The following is a 16,162-nucleotide window of genomic DNA, read 5'->3' as shown; positions in this document are numbered from 1 at the left end:
AAAAAAAAAAAAAAAAAAAAAAAAAAAAAAAAAAAAAAAGAAAAAAGAAAAAGGAAGGTCTAGAAAAATTGGAACAAATGGAGCAACCCGAGCCATTTAAGCCATTTGAAGTCGTAGAGCCGAGCTAAGCAGTCACTGAGGAGGAGCGTGGGTTGCAACATCAGGTCGAATCAAGCGTGCGGATTCAAACACGGTTCAAGAGGTCTTATAAAACAGGGCCACTATGCATCCAAACTCACCTGGAAATGAAATCTAAACTCAAGGTTATAGATACGATTTTAGATGTTAGAAAACATGAAACAATAGTTATTATTTTTTTTTTCAATTACAAATAGGTTCACTTATTGATTGTTTTTTAAAAATGGGATATAATATTTTAATAATGTTTTCGAACTTTAAATATCTTCCATACATATTCTATTTACTTAAAACATGAGTGAACATATATATAAATGTATTGAAAACTTAGATAAATTTACTTTAAAAAAATATTATTTAAGGTCCATATGAATATAGCTCAATAAAAAAATAACTATTATTGTTTAATACGTCGAGTAATGGGAAGCGGGCTAGTCTCCGAAAATTTCCTCTGACGTTGGGGTTGACAATTCACCTTGTGACTCATTCCTTCGGTCGAGCGTTCTTTGAACGTCGATCAATCTATCACAAGCCGCTCTGTCATTGTTTGATTTTTTGTTGTCTGATCACAAAAGAAATTATGTATCTACTTATCGTCTTTGTGCCCCTGCTCGGTAGTTCCGTAGTTGGTTTTTTTGGACGTTTTCTAGGACAAGAAGGAACCACTATAATCACACTACGTGCATTTTATTCTCTTCGATTTTCTCTTTTCTTTCTTTTATGAAGTCGCACTGGGAGCTAGTGCTTGCTATCTAAGAATTGCTCCATGGATCTCATTGGAAATGTTTGATGCTTCTTGGGGCTTCTTTGGCAACCGTGAAGTCATCGGATGAATTGCCGAGTAGATAGAGCAGATCCGGACGCGGTGCTCTGCGGCGATACGGACTCGACTCGCTCCTACCCATCCCGGGGTACCATAGCATGTCGGGAATAAGGGGGGACATACTGGACGTAATCACTCCCTTGGTTGGGGGCTGTGCTGCCGTGCCTTTACGATTGATACACAATTGAGTAGGCCGATCACGAATGCTACTGGTGTGGGAGCGATCCTGGTCAGGGAAGGCTAAGACAGCGCCTTGCATATGGGTAGTAAGAGGGCGCTTATGCCCCGACGGTGGGGCCTTATGGGGAAGGGCCAGGCCCAATAGGGACAACACACCCCCCACTTCAAGCGCACCTCTGTCTCGACTTTTTCACTCTTTCTAGTCGGTGGGACCAGTGAACCATGCAAGCAGGTTAGATGCGTGGGGCAGAGGACTCGTAGTACCCCCTTTTCTTGATCCAGCCTTTTCTTCGCTTAATCACCCATTAAAAGGCAGGCCTGCACGCTGAGACTGACTACTAAGACAGGCGGTGGACTCTTTCATTAGGGAAGGGAAGAAGAGGCCTAAGCACAACAGATGCTGTACATACACTTGAGTGGCAAAGGAAAGCGAGTACCTCTTTTTTCAGGCCTGTTCGGACATATGGTTCCCGCGAAAGATCAAGTTGGTGAGCCGTGTGATGGGAAACCTTTCCACACGGTTCGGAGAGCACTGAATTAGAATGAGAGGTTCACCACCACATCATTGCATGCAAGGGGAGCTCGCTCGATTTGTAAATTGGTCCGACCATAGTGATGTTAATTGTGGTTACATTCATAAGTAGCTTGGTGCATCTTTATTTCATTTCATATATGTCTAAGGATCCGCATAACCCTCGATTTATGTGTTATCTATCCATTTTTACTTTTTTTATGCCAATATTGATGACTGGAGATAACTCTCAATTGTTTATGGAATGAGAAGGAGTAGGTTTTGCCAATTCATTTTTTGTTTATCTGACTAAAGTCAGATAAAGCGGCTATAAAAAAAAATTAATTGAGAAAGCAATTATATAAAAATATTAAATAATAATTTTTATAAGTGATCTTTATGACGTTATTTAATATTCTCCTTAAATCAATGAACCAACGTCAAGATAAAAGAATCTCATAGATGCATCTAATTTTATGAAATAGCTTGAAAATAATGAGAGCCCATTCAATGCATTTATTATATATAAATAAATAAAAATAGAGAGATTTATTTTTAGCCATTTACTTTGACTTTGTAATCAATGAACAAAACTACCTCATTTAATGATTCTTTTAAGTGGGTTTGGTGTAACAGGCTCTCTTCATAAATGGATAGGGTGAGAGTGTTTTTTTTGGATTCCAATTGTTTGGGATGTAAATTCTTTTTCACTCTAATGACCCAGTAGCAGATATTTTTTTTACGGGCTTTCTTTCGAGGCTTTCAAACGTGTCTGCTAGGGGAAGCTTTCCACAATCTTATAAAGCGTGTTTTGTTCTCCTCCTCAACTAATGTGAGACATCACAATCCACCCTCCTTCGGGGCTCAGCGTCCTCGTTGGTACACTGCCTCGTGTCTATCCCCCTTCGGGGAACAATCTCCTCACTGGCACATCGCCCGGTGTTTGGCTCTGATACCAGTAACGATCCAAGCTCACCACGAGTAGATATTGTCCCCTTTGGGTTTTCCCTTACGAGCTTCCTCTCAAGGCTTTAAAACGCGTATGCTAGGGGAAGGTTTCCACACCTTTGAAGGTGTTTTGTTCTCCTCCCCAACCAATGTTGGACATCACAAAAACTGAACTCGATCCAACCCAACCATATAGTTTTAGGTTAGATTGATTTAAGTTCAAATTTTTTTAAAATTATTTTTGTTTCTAATAAAAATAAAATTTTAGTTCGTAAAATATTTATGTAGATGTAAGGCGTAAAAACTTAAATTTCGATGTAGGAGACCATGGAGGGATGTTCAGATTTTGGTAAGAAAGGAAAGTTATGCCCCATGTTCATCGATCTTTTTGAGATACTAGAAAGAATAGGACTAGTGGCCTACATACTCGCACTCCCACAAAACTTATCTACCCTACATAATGTTTTTCATGTGTCTATATTACAAAAGTACACGTCATCTCACTCACGTGATAGCACATAATACACTTCCCTCGAGAGAGGACTTAACGTATAAAGACAAGACGATTAAAAATTCCCCAAATTTTAATTTGTCATGGATAAGATTTAGAAAGGAAATAATAAAAAAAAAAGTTAGAAAGTATGGGAAAATATATATATATATATATATATATATATATATATTACAAAATTTCTCCAAATTTTAATTCTTTATGGATAAGAACTTGTTCAAGATACTCAATAACGAGAAAATGACTAACAAGAGGTAACAAATTTTATAAAAAAATTTGGATTATTAGAAAAAAAAAAATATTAAAATTTTGAGAGAGTGTAAATTACCTTATTTATAAAGTTTAAAAGAATCACGAAATTGTCATTGCTAACCAAATTAGATCCTCCATAGTATTCTTGAAATCTAGTCGTTGGATCTCTCTCTGAATTGGATATGCTCTAGAACGTTCACAGATCATTAAATCCAATGGCTAGAATTCAAAATTAAATTCGGCAAAGCTGCGTTCTGCATAGGATTTTCTTGCGAAAGATCCAAAAGAATCAACTACGAAATCATGACGGTTCTAGATGTTTCAAACGTGGTGGATCATTTCTCTTAAGTTATGAGCCATGTGTGTTCATTTCGAGCAAGAAGCAAGCAACACTTAACTTTCAATCACGAGTTATAAGCTTTTCATTTTTTGGGTTTTGAGTTCTCATATTCCTTCCAAATTTGAGAGTTATAGTCCACTATTTCCCTCCCTTTTTTCTATACCTTCTAAATAAGATTAACCACAATTTTGGTGAAGGAAAGAAGGGGCAAAAATGCCCAAAACCTGTTTCCCAAATTTGGTCCACTATTGAAGGAATCGAAAGGAGCTTAGAAAATTCAATTCGATTTTACACTAATTCTTTGTGTGAGACCTATTCCAATCGATTTCTGCACCTCCAAGAAATATTTCCATAAAAGACCGGAAAGGGTAATAACTCCAAGTGTGTACCCTATTAGCGAAATTCAATATCATGTAAGTTTTGGGGGATAAAACTCAAACTCTTGTTTCAAGCCCATTTTACTTAAAATTGATGTTTTCGTTAGACTTAGGGAACTAAATAAAGCATATCTGATTGAGGAATTGAGGGATAATTTGTCTAAGATCAAGCTACATATATAAGGATCAAACTCTACGTTTTGGGTTTAGTTGCAGACCGAAGGTTGGAATCATATATTGGGCACACTTACATAAAGTCGTCCTCCAAAATTAATTCATTTAGTTTGAGAGGAGTATAAGGAAGAATTCTTGTGAAAAAAATCGTGACCTGAATATGCAACAATAATCCTACTCAATAAACCCTAAAATTGAGTACTCAATTTGGAAGCTGATAACTTAGGATACAGTCCACGAAAAGATGAGATATTAGTTTCTAACTCTTTTTTGAGATTCCATCTTTAAGTTTCATGAAAGAATTGAGGAGAGAAATGTAAGGACCCTAGATTTCTACTAACCTAAAGTCGCTACCATACATGTAATATTAAATAAACCAAGGTAAATATTAAATATAACATACCCTGTGCCTGAGGAGAGAAATATAAAGACTCTAGATTTCTACTAACCTAAAGTCGCTACCATACATGTAATATTAAATAAACTAAGGTAAATATTAAATATAACCTACCCTATGCCTGAGGAGAGAAATGTAAGGACCCTAGATTTCTACTAACCTAAAGTCGCTACCATACATGTAATACTAAATAAACCAAGGTAAATATTAAATATAACCTCCAAGGTAAATATTAAATATAACCTACCCTATGCCTGAGGAGAGAAATGTAAGGACCCTAGATTTCTACTAACCTAAAGTCGCTACCTGATCGCTTGTGGATGTATATAATAAAATGACGTAAAATTCACAAGAATAAGTGCAAGTATACACTATCACAAGTAGCAAGTAATAAGTAAATTATCGATTCCACAGGGAACCTATCTTTTTGGTTAATTTTATCGCTGGAAATTTAAGTGAGCTTTTGGGTAACATTCAAATGGGTGTCGAAGATTTTAACTATTTAAACAAAACTAAAACAGAGTGCCACTGCTGTCAAAAACAGAAAATGATGAGAAAATCAACTATAATGAGGAAGGTTCTGCTAAGAGAGTTTAAATAGATAAGTTGTTGAGTTTTGTGGTAGATTTTAGTTCCTTTTAATAGATTCTTAAGCCCACTTCCGAGGGTCATGAATGGTGATTATTTCCATAATCGTTGTAATTTTCTATTAACAAGGCTCTAGGAGAAGAATTATTCGTAACCCTTCTATTACCCTCCAAGTCTCCTTACTATGGAACTAGAGTATTAAAGAGGATTTCATTGCTCCCTCTCTTCTCCCGAATAAGAGAACAACTATGTATGTAAACTAGCTAATTAAACCTACATGTAAATCATTAACAACAACTCTTTAATAAACTAAAATCATACCGTCAACATACTTAAACTATATAAAACTTTCTTGCCTTCCTTATTAAGTTTAGCTCTCCATACAAACTGAATTAAAAAGAGGAATCTGCATCTTCATCATGTAAAATTGATGGAATAAGGAAAGAGAATAAGGAAATAGAGAGTTATCCCAGTTTGTTGCCGTTCGTCAGTGGAAGTTCCCTTCTCTTGAGCTCTCACGTCCACCTCTTTGCCCTAATCAATCCTTGTTGGTCTCCTTTTCCTTCTGCTGTCAACAGCTACTAGATTAGGGTTTTCTTCTTCTTCTCTGGTTTCACAGCAGTTCACTACAGCAGAAGCTGCTGCGGTGTAATTCGATTTTCTCCCCAAAAAATGTGGCTCCTCCTCTTGGTCTTCCTTTTCCTTTTATATTGAGCATGAGTTCCCCTTTAGGGCTGAAAAGGAATAAGTTGTCCATTTCCTCATTAGGCTTTAGGGCTTAAAAGGAATGAGTTGTCCGCATGAGTTCCCCTTTAGGGCTGAAAAGGAATAAGTTGTCCATTTCCTCATTCGGCTTTAGGGCTTAAAAGGAATAAGTTGTCCACATAAGATGTTTCTCAGGTAGTCAATGACCCACTTGGACTGTTGACGTGGATTTAAAATTTCTATGTCATCCCCCATTTGTTTCCAAATTTACTACTCTCACATGGTTTAGCATAAATGTCTGAAATTCTACCACATAACTCAATTAAATATACAATTAAGATCGATTTATGCCAAATCATATTTTTTTCATGTTGGACCGCAATAGACGATTTCATGCTCACTAAGTAGAATAAATGGGAAATAAACGATTTTGATCTTGGGACCTGTGGGCTATGGGCCCACCACGCTTCTGCTGTGCTACTCTGATTTATAAAATATTTGGACCATTTTTCGATTTGTGTGTGTCATCCTCCCACAAGGGCCATGCTAATCTTCTCGTATTGTTCCAATTTTTACCCGTTTTAACCTCTATTCGATTGTTTTTCCTCGATTTCAATGTTGACCTTATTATGATTTGAATTAGGTTATACTAGAAAAATTTTAGAAAATTTGAAGTTCCTAACACAAGAAAAAGCTTGCTCAACAAGGCATGCGTCATCCATATAAATAGTCATTCTGACTTTTCTCAAGTAATGCTTGCGTAAGGACATAATAGCATGCGAGCATATCTGGGATGAAAATGCTATATATGTTAAAGAAAATTAACGAAATACCCATAGGATGAGAATTTATGATGCATACCAATTTTTATGCTTTTCGTTGTACTAGAATGGAGGATAAGATATTATGATATGTGGTATGGGTGACTAATGGGTGTTATTTCCCCATTGAGTTTGTTTGAATGTTTAGATTATGATTTCCTTACTAGTTGATATGAATCTTTGCCTAATAAGCATGAATGAATGAGTAGATTACGTTTTTCCTACTTTAGGTGATTGATAGAAATATCTCCCTAAGAAAGTATGCATGAGTGAACCAAGCTAAGATTAGGGCACTAGAGCTAGAGCGGTTTACATGTTGACCTAGGCCACACATTTTTAATAGATCGAGCACGTTAAGATTATGAGTAGCGATCATATGTCTGGACTTAAGTGCACCCAAAGATCGAATGAGCCCCAAGAGCATCAAACATAATATGTACGTCATGCATTGAAACATAAATCACGTACATAAAACATGCATCATACTCGTAAATGAAACGTCATACTCATACATCATCTTGCTCGTAAATAAAATTGTAACTCAAACATCATCTTGCTCGTAAATAAAATTGTAACTCAAACATCATCTTGCTCGTAAATAAAATTGTAACTCAAACATCATCTTGCTCGTAAATAAAATTGTAACTCAAACGGCATTTTCGGGGCCGAAATGGTGGAAATCGGGTGAGTTGAGCCGTAGAGCTACCAGAGCGTCGGTGTGAGCCGTTTATGCCTAGTCAAGCTAAAGGGCTGCTCGCGGCTGGATGTGACAACAACGGAATGAGCCACAGTGAGCCACATCTTCAGCTGATGTGGGCCTCGACAGATTGTTGTGTTTATTACAATTTTTCATACATGTACTTAGGACATGCATGTGCTCATGTGCTAACGTTAGCAATGTAAGTAACAAAATTAGGAGGACATTAAAGTTGATACAGAGCCTGTGGGTTATGGGCCCACCACGCTTCCGCTGTGCCACTCTGATTTATTAAAAAATCTAGACCATTTCTCGATTGGTGTGTGTCATCCTCCTGCAGGGGCCATGCTAATCACATCTGTATCGTTCCAATTTTTACATGTTTTGACCTCTATTCGATTGTTCTTCTCCGATTTCGATGTTAACCTCATTATGATTTGAATTGGGTTATACTAGAGAAATTTTAGAAAAGTTGAAGCTTCCAACACAAGGAAAAGCTAGCTCAGCAAGGCACGCGTCGTCCATATAAATAATCATTCTTACTATTCTCAAGTAATGCTTACACAAGGATATATACCGATTTTAATGCTTTCTGTTGTGCTAGAATGGAAGATAAGATACTATAATATGTGGCATACATGATTAATGGGTGTTATTTCCCCATTGAGTTTGTTTGAATGTTTAGATTATGATTTCCTTATTGGTTGATATGAATATCTGCCTAATAAGCATGCATGAATAAGTAAATTATGTTTTTCGTGCTTTAGGTGATTGATAGAAATATCTCAATAAGAAAGTATGCATGAGTGAACCAAGTTAAGATTAGGTACCTAGAGCTAGAGCAGTTTACATGTAGACCTAGGCCAGTACATTTCTAATAGATCGAACACCCTAGGATTATGAGTAGCAATCATATGTCTAGACTTAAGTGTACCCAAAGATTGGATTAGCCCCAAGGAGCTAACCCCAAGCATCTTAAAAAACGCGAGATGAGGACTAAATCACCTAGATGCCCCTTAGGACCTAATAAACCTCCATGACATCTAATAATGATTAAGAAAGCTTAACAAGCTTAACAATAGTATGAACAATATCATTAGAACCCCAAAGTCACTTGAGCTATTATTGAGTGTAAGATCAAGTCAAGGCCGATGTTGCAATCATGTAAACTGATCTTGAAGAAGGATTTGGGATTACATGGGTAGTTTTGTAAGGAAGAAGTTACGATTTCGTAAACTAGCCATGGAAAAGATTTGGGGTTACACAGGTAGATGGCTTAGGGTGAGTTCTCCAATTAAGTGTAGGAATGGGATAAAAACTAAGACCACAATTCTATAAACCGATAATGAAAATGGACTTGAGACTACACAGGTAGTAGACTCATGATGAGTGCCCCTAGTGAATGTGAACACAGCGTCAAGCCTCCTGAATAGGATCGGACCGTCATAAATCTGTACTTGAGGGTGGTACGTGAAACCCGCAAAGTGTGTTGTATGTTGTATGTCACGAGCCCAGGATTCTTCTCTAGTATGTGTATTGTATGGATGTGTAGAGCAAGATACTATACACACTCTTTTTTTTTTTTCCCTATTGATTTCCAGCGGCATGAATGTGTGCTAGCATGTTGTCAGACCCAAGGGTACATATATGAGTCCGCCTAATAGATTCGTGCAGTAATCATGTATAAACAAAGAAATACTATGCATTCAATCTTACAAAATAAATAAATAAATAAATAAATAAATAATAATAATAACAATAAAGAAAGGAAAGAAAAAGAAAAAGAAAAACGAGTAGAGTCCATGAACAGTCACCAAAAGATAGGTAAAAGCCCTAAAAGGGTATTTTTGGAAAAATAATTCTAAATGAGTGAAAGAAAAAATTTAACCCACATGAAATCCCGTTTACAAATAATACCCTTGTAATAAACCAAATTTATAAAGATAACCCTAAAAAGTGGCAAATTGTAAAAATGACATTAAAAGTTGAAAATTTGAGAAAACGGCCCCATAGTTAACCAAATTGGAAATTAAGCCCCTCAATACTGCCTAATTTGGAAGCTAGCTCATAAGATGACAAATTGATATTCTTGTTATAAAATGATGATTTTTTTGAGATAATTACCAAATTAATAATTAATAATTAAAGAAAAAGTTTGGGATTATTATAAAAATTATCAACCATGGGATGTTTGACAAGTGGAAGCATTGGTGGAATTCAAATTTGAGAAAACATAAATGATAAGGAAAATGATGGAATTTACATGTTTATCCTCAAATCTTCAAACACCACCTCCAATAAACCCTAGATTTTTGAACCTTAATATATGAATTAGAAGCTCAGAGCACAACCCTACGTCACTACTTTGACCGATATTTAAAAAGTCAAAAGTAACGAGAAACATATTTGCTAAAGAAACCAAAAGCTAAAAGTCGCTAGAATCGAAGAACCAAGAAGTTGACTTTTGGTGAGTAACAAATTTTGAAATTTTAGAACTTTAGAACTTTATCCACAAAATTTGTTCTCCACCGGTTGAGTCATGATATGGATCTTATATCATTAGCTTTAGGAAAAATTAAGGAACTAGGTTGTTGAAGAAGTTGAGAGGAGATAAGCTCTAAATCGCCCAAATCGAGAGCAACTTGACTTTATTTTCTAGGTAAGCCAATATCAAGCAACCTACTTTGACTCAACATATTTGTGTAGTTTTTGAAACCAATGAATTAAAATGAGTCTAAAATGATCAATCGTAAGAAGGTCTTTTAAGTTTCATGAAGAAACGAGTAGAGATGGTCATAGACTCACTAGAGAACGAATGAGTGACGTGGCAACGTTGGAAACTGCCACATCATTCTATTGCCTTTTCTTATATTGTACATTGTTTGGATCCGTTCATTCTTTTTTATATGGTTCTTACAATAATTTTTAAAATTATAGAAAATAGATTCAACTTGGGACATTCTCAAGAAATTTGAGGAAAACCCAGTTCTGGAGAGGTTGTGAAAAGTTAACTCTAACACGATCGAACAGATAAATGACTACATGGAATGACCTTTGCTTACTATTTTGGTCGGTTCACCTATTTCTAGACTAGCTCTCACAATAATATTTGATGTTAAAAAACTAGACTCAATCGGTACGTATTCAAGGAATTTGAAGAAATTTTAGTTTCAAAAAGGCCGTAAATAGTGATCCCAAAACCACTTGAACATGTAATTAGCCATATGGAGTATGTTTCAAAAAAAAATACTTGTAGGGGTCGATTAGGACCATGAAAAAATTATTAGAAATCATGTTTAGGAGGCTATTTGACCTAATATCATGATAACTAAGTCTTAAAAACCTAAAAGTTTGGTTTGGTACATTATTTCATTTTACCGCTTCCACAATGCATAATTGAAAACTCTGATAGAATTCATATGTTTATAAGCTTTTCAGCATGGCTTGGTTGATACATTATCCCTTGTTTGAGTATGTTGAGCATGATGTATGCATATTCGCATTTATAAATGCATGATTTAGAGTTTGGGATCCCGTTTATGCCAAGTGTTGTTATTTGATGATGCAATGTGCTCTAAAATATCTATAATGATCGTATAGACCATAAGCTACTACTGAACGTTATTAAGATCCTAGAACCCAATTTTGAATTCTACCGAACATTGGATTGACTAGGTATTTTGTAAGGACGATAAGGGCGCTTTCCCTATTCGTGAACTAGCTAAGAGGAATTAGGGTTTATTGGATACACACAGTTCAACTGTCACCCATAAGAGATCCCAAATGTCATAGAGGATATACTACTGAAGTAGCCTGGTTGTACCTAATGGGGAGCCATGACCTTATACTGTTATACTTGAGAGTGGGTGTGAGTCGGTAGTTAATTGTTTTAGTTTGAAAGGAAATATGGTAGGTAGTTTATTGTTCCTTAGGCAGGTAGGTTATTATTCTAATTCGAGGAGGGTGATAACTCTTTAAAAGTAAAGTTATACCAAGTTTTTTTTTGTAGTTAATTTTGTACTCATGCTCACTATTTTTTTATTAATTGCTCCATTTATTCTAATTAGTAAGCATGAAATCGTTCATTATGGTTCAACATGAAAAGAATATCAATTTATATAAATCTAGCCTAATTATATACTTAGTTGAGTTATTTAGTATAATTTCACACTATGTTGAACCATGATATCATATCAAATTTGGAAACAAACCTATTGGGGATGACTTGTTTTTACAAATTGCTATGCTAATTTTTTTCGGGGATGACATAAATTATAATCTAAAGCAAGCCACGTGGGTCATTGACTACCCAATTAGAAACGTCCTAGGTGGATGACTTATCCTTTCTCAGCCCCAAATGGGAAGAAACAAATAGTATAAAAAGGAAAGGTTACCTAAAAAGAAGAGGAGGCTACCAAAGGGGAAAACGAAAAAAGGTGCAAAAGAGAAGAAGACTAGATGAGTACTTGAAGTTGATGCTTCGACCTCTATTGATGCTCAGTTAGCTTCGGTGACTAATATTTTACAAAATCTAGCATTGAGACAAGATTCAATGACTAATGCACTAGTCAAAACTGCTTCTGTAATGACTCAAATAACAACTGAATCTTGTGTATATTGTAGAAAAGAACACACTTTGATCAATAACCGTGTAATTTGGCTTCAATTTTTTAGGTGGGGAATCAAGCTAGCAACCAGAAAAGTAATCTCTTCTGAAACCCTTATAATCTGGGGTGGAGAAACCATCCAAACTTTTCATGGAAGAGACAAAGTTCATACAATCAACAAATGCCACCTAAGGCAAATTACCCTCCAAGCTTTTGGACTACAAAATCAAATGACATATGGTCCTGAACAAGCCAATGCCTAATGAAAAGAAATTAGCCAAGGTCAACACATTAGCGACTGAGTTACACACCTCCCCTCGAACAAGGCACGCCTCCCCTTAATCGAGGCTCGACTCCTTTGGAGTCTTTGTCATTTTTGTCTTCGTACCTTCGAGGAGGCTTGACTCCTTTGGAGTTCTTTGTTCGACATTTGAGGATTTACCAATCTACTGGCACGACTAAGTTTAGGGGACATAGCTCTGATACCATGCTAGACGAACACGACTCTCCACAATGGTATGATATTGTCCACTTTGAGCATAAGCTCTCGTGGCTTTGCTTTGGGCTTCCCCAAAAGGCCTCATACCAATGGAGAGAGTATTCTTTGTTTATAAACCCATGATCATTTCCTAAATTAGTTGATGTGGGACTTTTATCATCCAACAATATATAGCAGAGAAATGAGTAAACTACTAAACAAAAGGATCAAAACAAAAATTATGCTAAAACAGTACAGTCTCCTAAAACACAAACGATAGTCAACAATGAAGAAGAGAGTAGAACGTACATATTAACACCTCCTTTTCCACAAAGAATAAAAAGAAAGAGGAAGTCAATTTTCATATAAACATACTACGGGTGGAAGCTTTGAAGAAAATGTCAAATTATGTTAAATTCTTGTAGGATGAACTCACTAATAGGAGGAAGGAGTTAGGGCAAGCATTATATGACCTTGGGGCAAACATCAACTTAATACCTCTAGCCATTTACAAGAAGTTAGGGATTAGTGAGGCTAGGCCAACTACAGTCACCATCCAACTAGCCAATAGGTCCAGCACTTATCCCCTAGGAAAGATCGAAGACATTTTAATTCAAGTGGATAAATTCATATTTCCAGCAAATTTTATTGTTCTAGATTATAAAGCGGACTGCGATGTACGAATTATTTTGGAGAGACAATTTTTGAAAACAAGAAGAACAATGGTAGATGTTCACAAGGAAACTATAATGTTGAGAATGAATGATCAACAAATAGAATTTAATGTCAATGACACTCTAAAATATTCAGCAATGACAGAGGAATGCTCAGACATTTATAAATTGACAGAAAATCCAAGAAATAGTTGGAAACAACAACAAGAACACGACAACAACCAGAATAATTGCATTAAACACGTAGAATGGGAATCAATGAAGTCATCTATTGAAAAAACACCCTCAAACTACATCTAAGAAGCATATCCATTTTATATATAAAGGATAGACTTCACAGAATTATTCTCACCCACTATAGGAGGGAGAGTTTCAAAGGGACATTAGAGACCTGGTCACCCTTTGCAAAAAAAAAAAAAAAAATATCAAGCTTCAAGTAAACTAAATTAATGTTTTTTCTTTTACCTTAAATAGTTAATTTTAACTCTTTAAAGACGGATTTTATTATAACTACCCTGTCTATTTTATTGATTAGAATATTTTACCTATATATTATTTTCAAGTTTACCTTGACTCCCAATTAAAAATGGCATCCAAAGATTTTGTAACGGCCCTAGATTTTATACTAATCTAAAGTTACTATCATCTTCATATCATCATCTTTTACGCGAAAATAAACATTGAAAACATCATCGTAAAACATTGCATGGACTTACATGTTGAAAACGTTTTTAAAGGAACATAATAAAAGTATAAAAAAAAAGTAAAAATTAAAATTAAAAAATGCCCTATACTAACCGATGGTCTAGGAATTTAAATACAATTATTCTATGCATGTGTCATAGTCTTCACTTGCAATATCCTCGTTAGCTGCACAAGAGTGCATTGCCTTTACCTAAAATGGAAGTAGCATATGGCTTGAGTATTCTAAGAAATACTCATTAAGTGACCCCTATCGGAGTTAAATGCAATCACGTACAGTTTCATGAGTGGGACCTATCATAACTATCAATTTTCCTACGGTAGCTATCCTAAATGGACAATTTGGATGTGTACTTAATTTTCCTACACACGATCCACACGAGCACGTATGGACCTACAAGTTGGTTCACAAACCTCCTAGACCTCTTTCTGGTCGAGCAAGCCCAGCCCTCTTCGAGCTTGTCTTTGACACTTGTGTCGCTTCGATCTCTCGAATCTTGCATATGCCTCAGCTTAACTTGAATGCATACTCTTGGTGTGTTGGATGATGTACTATCCTCCTCGGTTGCACCATAACACTTTTCAATCTTGACCCTCCCATGGTCGGATTGACGCCACTTGAGGGTCGCCCCTTGACTGTCTTGTGTGTGGAGGTCACAACTTATTTTCTCTTAGTGTGGTTATGACACTCCACCCCACTTAACTTAGTCATCATCTTCGATAACTTTTTCGGTGTCACAATCATATCGTTGATTGTGACACCAAACAACAACTGCCTATGACTTCGCCTTTTTAGGCTAAGTAAATAAATTACCTATTCTTACACCCACTTGAGGTTAGAACAATATCTACCTATTCGTTGCTTCTATTGGCTAAAACAATAGACTACCTACTCATTAAGGCTTCTTGGGCTAGAAAAGTATAAGGCCATGGTTCCCCACTAACTTGACGAGAGCTACCTTAATAGTGTACATTCTATTACTCTTAGAGTTCCTTGTGGGTGATAACTAATTCCTATGTACCAAGTAAATCCTAATCCATGTTGGTTAATTTACGAATAGGGGTCATACTCAAACGTTCCTATAAAGTACCTAATCAACCCAAAAATTTTATGTTACTCAATAGCTAGGTTCTAGGATCAACTTATCATAAGACAATAGCTCATGATCTAAAATAGTCATAGCAGGCACTTTAGGCCACATAACGATCGCCCAAATACTAATTGGCACATACGGGTTTCTAAATCCTCAAACATGAATGTAAAATTATACATAGGCATAGTCATAAATCACGCTCCACGTACTCAAATAAAGAAAAATAAATCAATAAAGCATACTTAAGTACTTGTGAGATAGTAAAACTACTTATATTCACAATTCATGCTAAAAACTGTAACGACGCAGTAGCAGATATTTCTCTTATGGGCTTCTCCTTAAGGCTTTAAAACGTGTATGTTAGGGGAAGGTTTCCACACCCTTATAAAGGTGTTTTGTTCTCCTCCCCAACCGATGTGGGACATCACAATCCATCCCCCTTCGAGGCCCAACATCCTCGCTGGCACACCGCCTCGTGTCTATCCCCCTTCGGAGAACAACCTCCTCGCTGGCACATTGTCCGGTGTCTTGCTCTGAAACCATTTAGTAACGACCCAAGCCCACCACTAGTAGATATTGTCTTCTTTGGGATTTTCCTTATGCGCTTCCTCTCAAGGCTTTAGAACCCATTTGCTAGGGGAAGGTTTCCACACGCTTAAGGGTGTTTTGTTCTCCTCCTCAACCAATGTGGAACATCCCAAAAACTGAACTCCATCCAACCCAACCATATAGTAGTTTTGGGTTCAATTGATTTAAGTTTGATTTTTTTTTTTTTTTTTGTTTCTAATAAAAATAAAATTTTAGTTCGTAAAATATTCATGTAGATGTAAGGCGTAAAAATTTAAATTTTGATGTAGGAGACCATGTGTTCCTAAAGATAGCACCCATGAGAGGGATGTTCACATTTTGGCAAGAAAGGGAAGCTAAACTCCAAGTTCATCTATCCTTTTGAGATTCTAGAAAGAATACGACTAGTTGGCCTAGAGACTCGCACTCCCGCAAAACTTGTCTACCATACACAATGTATTTCATGTGTCCATGTTAAGAAAATATACATCGCCTCACTCATGTGATAGCACATGATACACTTCCTTTGAGAGAGGACTTAACATATAAAGAAGAGTCGGTACAAATATTAGACAGAA

At 36.2% G+C, this 16,162-nt stretch overlaps 2 non-coding genes across 2 annotated transcripts; both read right to left on the bottom strand.

Annotated features, from left to right (window-relative positions):
• Positions 1 to 6,436: 6,436 nt before the first annotated feature.
• Positions 6,437 to 6,540, bottom strand: LOC111439057. The gene has a single exon (XR_002709743.1). It is a non-coding gene; the product is annotated as a U6 spliceosomal RNA (small nuclear RNA).
• Positions 6,541 to 7,756: 1,216 nt separating this feature from the next.
• On the bottom strand, positions 7,757 to 7,862 carry LOC111439052. Its single transcript, XR_002709739.1, has one exon. It is a non-coding gene; the product is annotated as a U6 spliceosomal RNA (small nuclear RNA).
• Positions 7,863 to 16,162: the final 8,300 nt, after the last annotated feature.

The sequence above is a fragment of the Cucurbita moschata genome, unplaced genomic scaffold (genome assembly GCF_002738365.1).
Source record: "Cucurbita moschata cultivar Rifu unplaced genomic scaffold, Cmos_1.0 Cmo_Scf00085, whole genome shotgun sequence".
Taxonomy (NCBI): Eukaryota; Viridiplantae; Streptophyta; class Magnoliopsida; order Cucurbitales; family Cucurbitaceae; genus Cucurbita; species Cucurbita moschata.
Note: the sequence above shows the minus strand (reverse complement) of the source record. Positions and strands in the feature narration are given on the sequence as shown.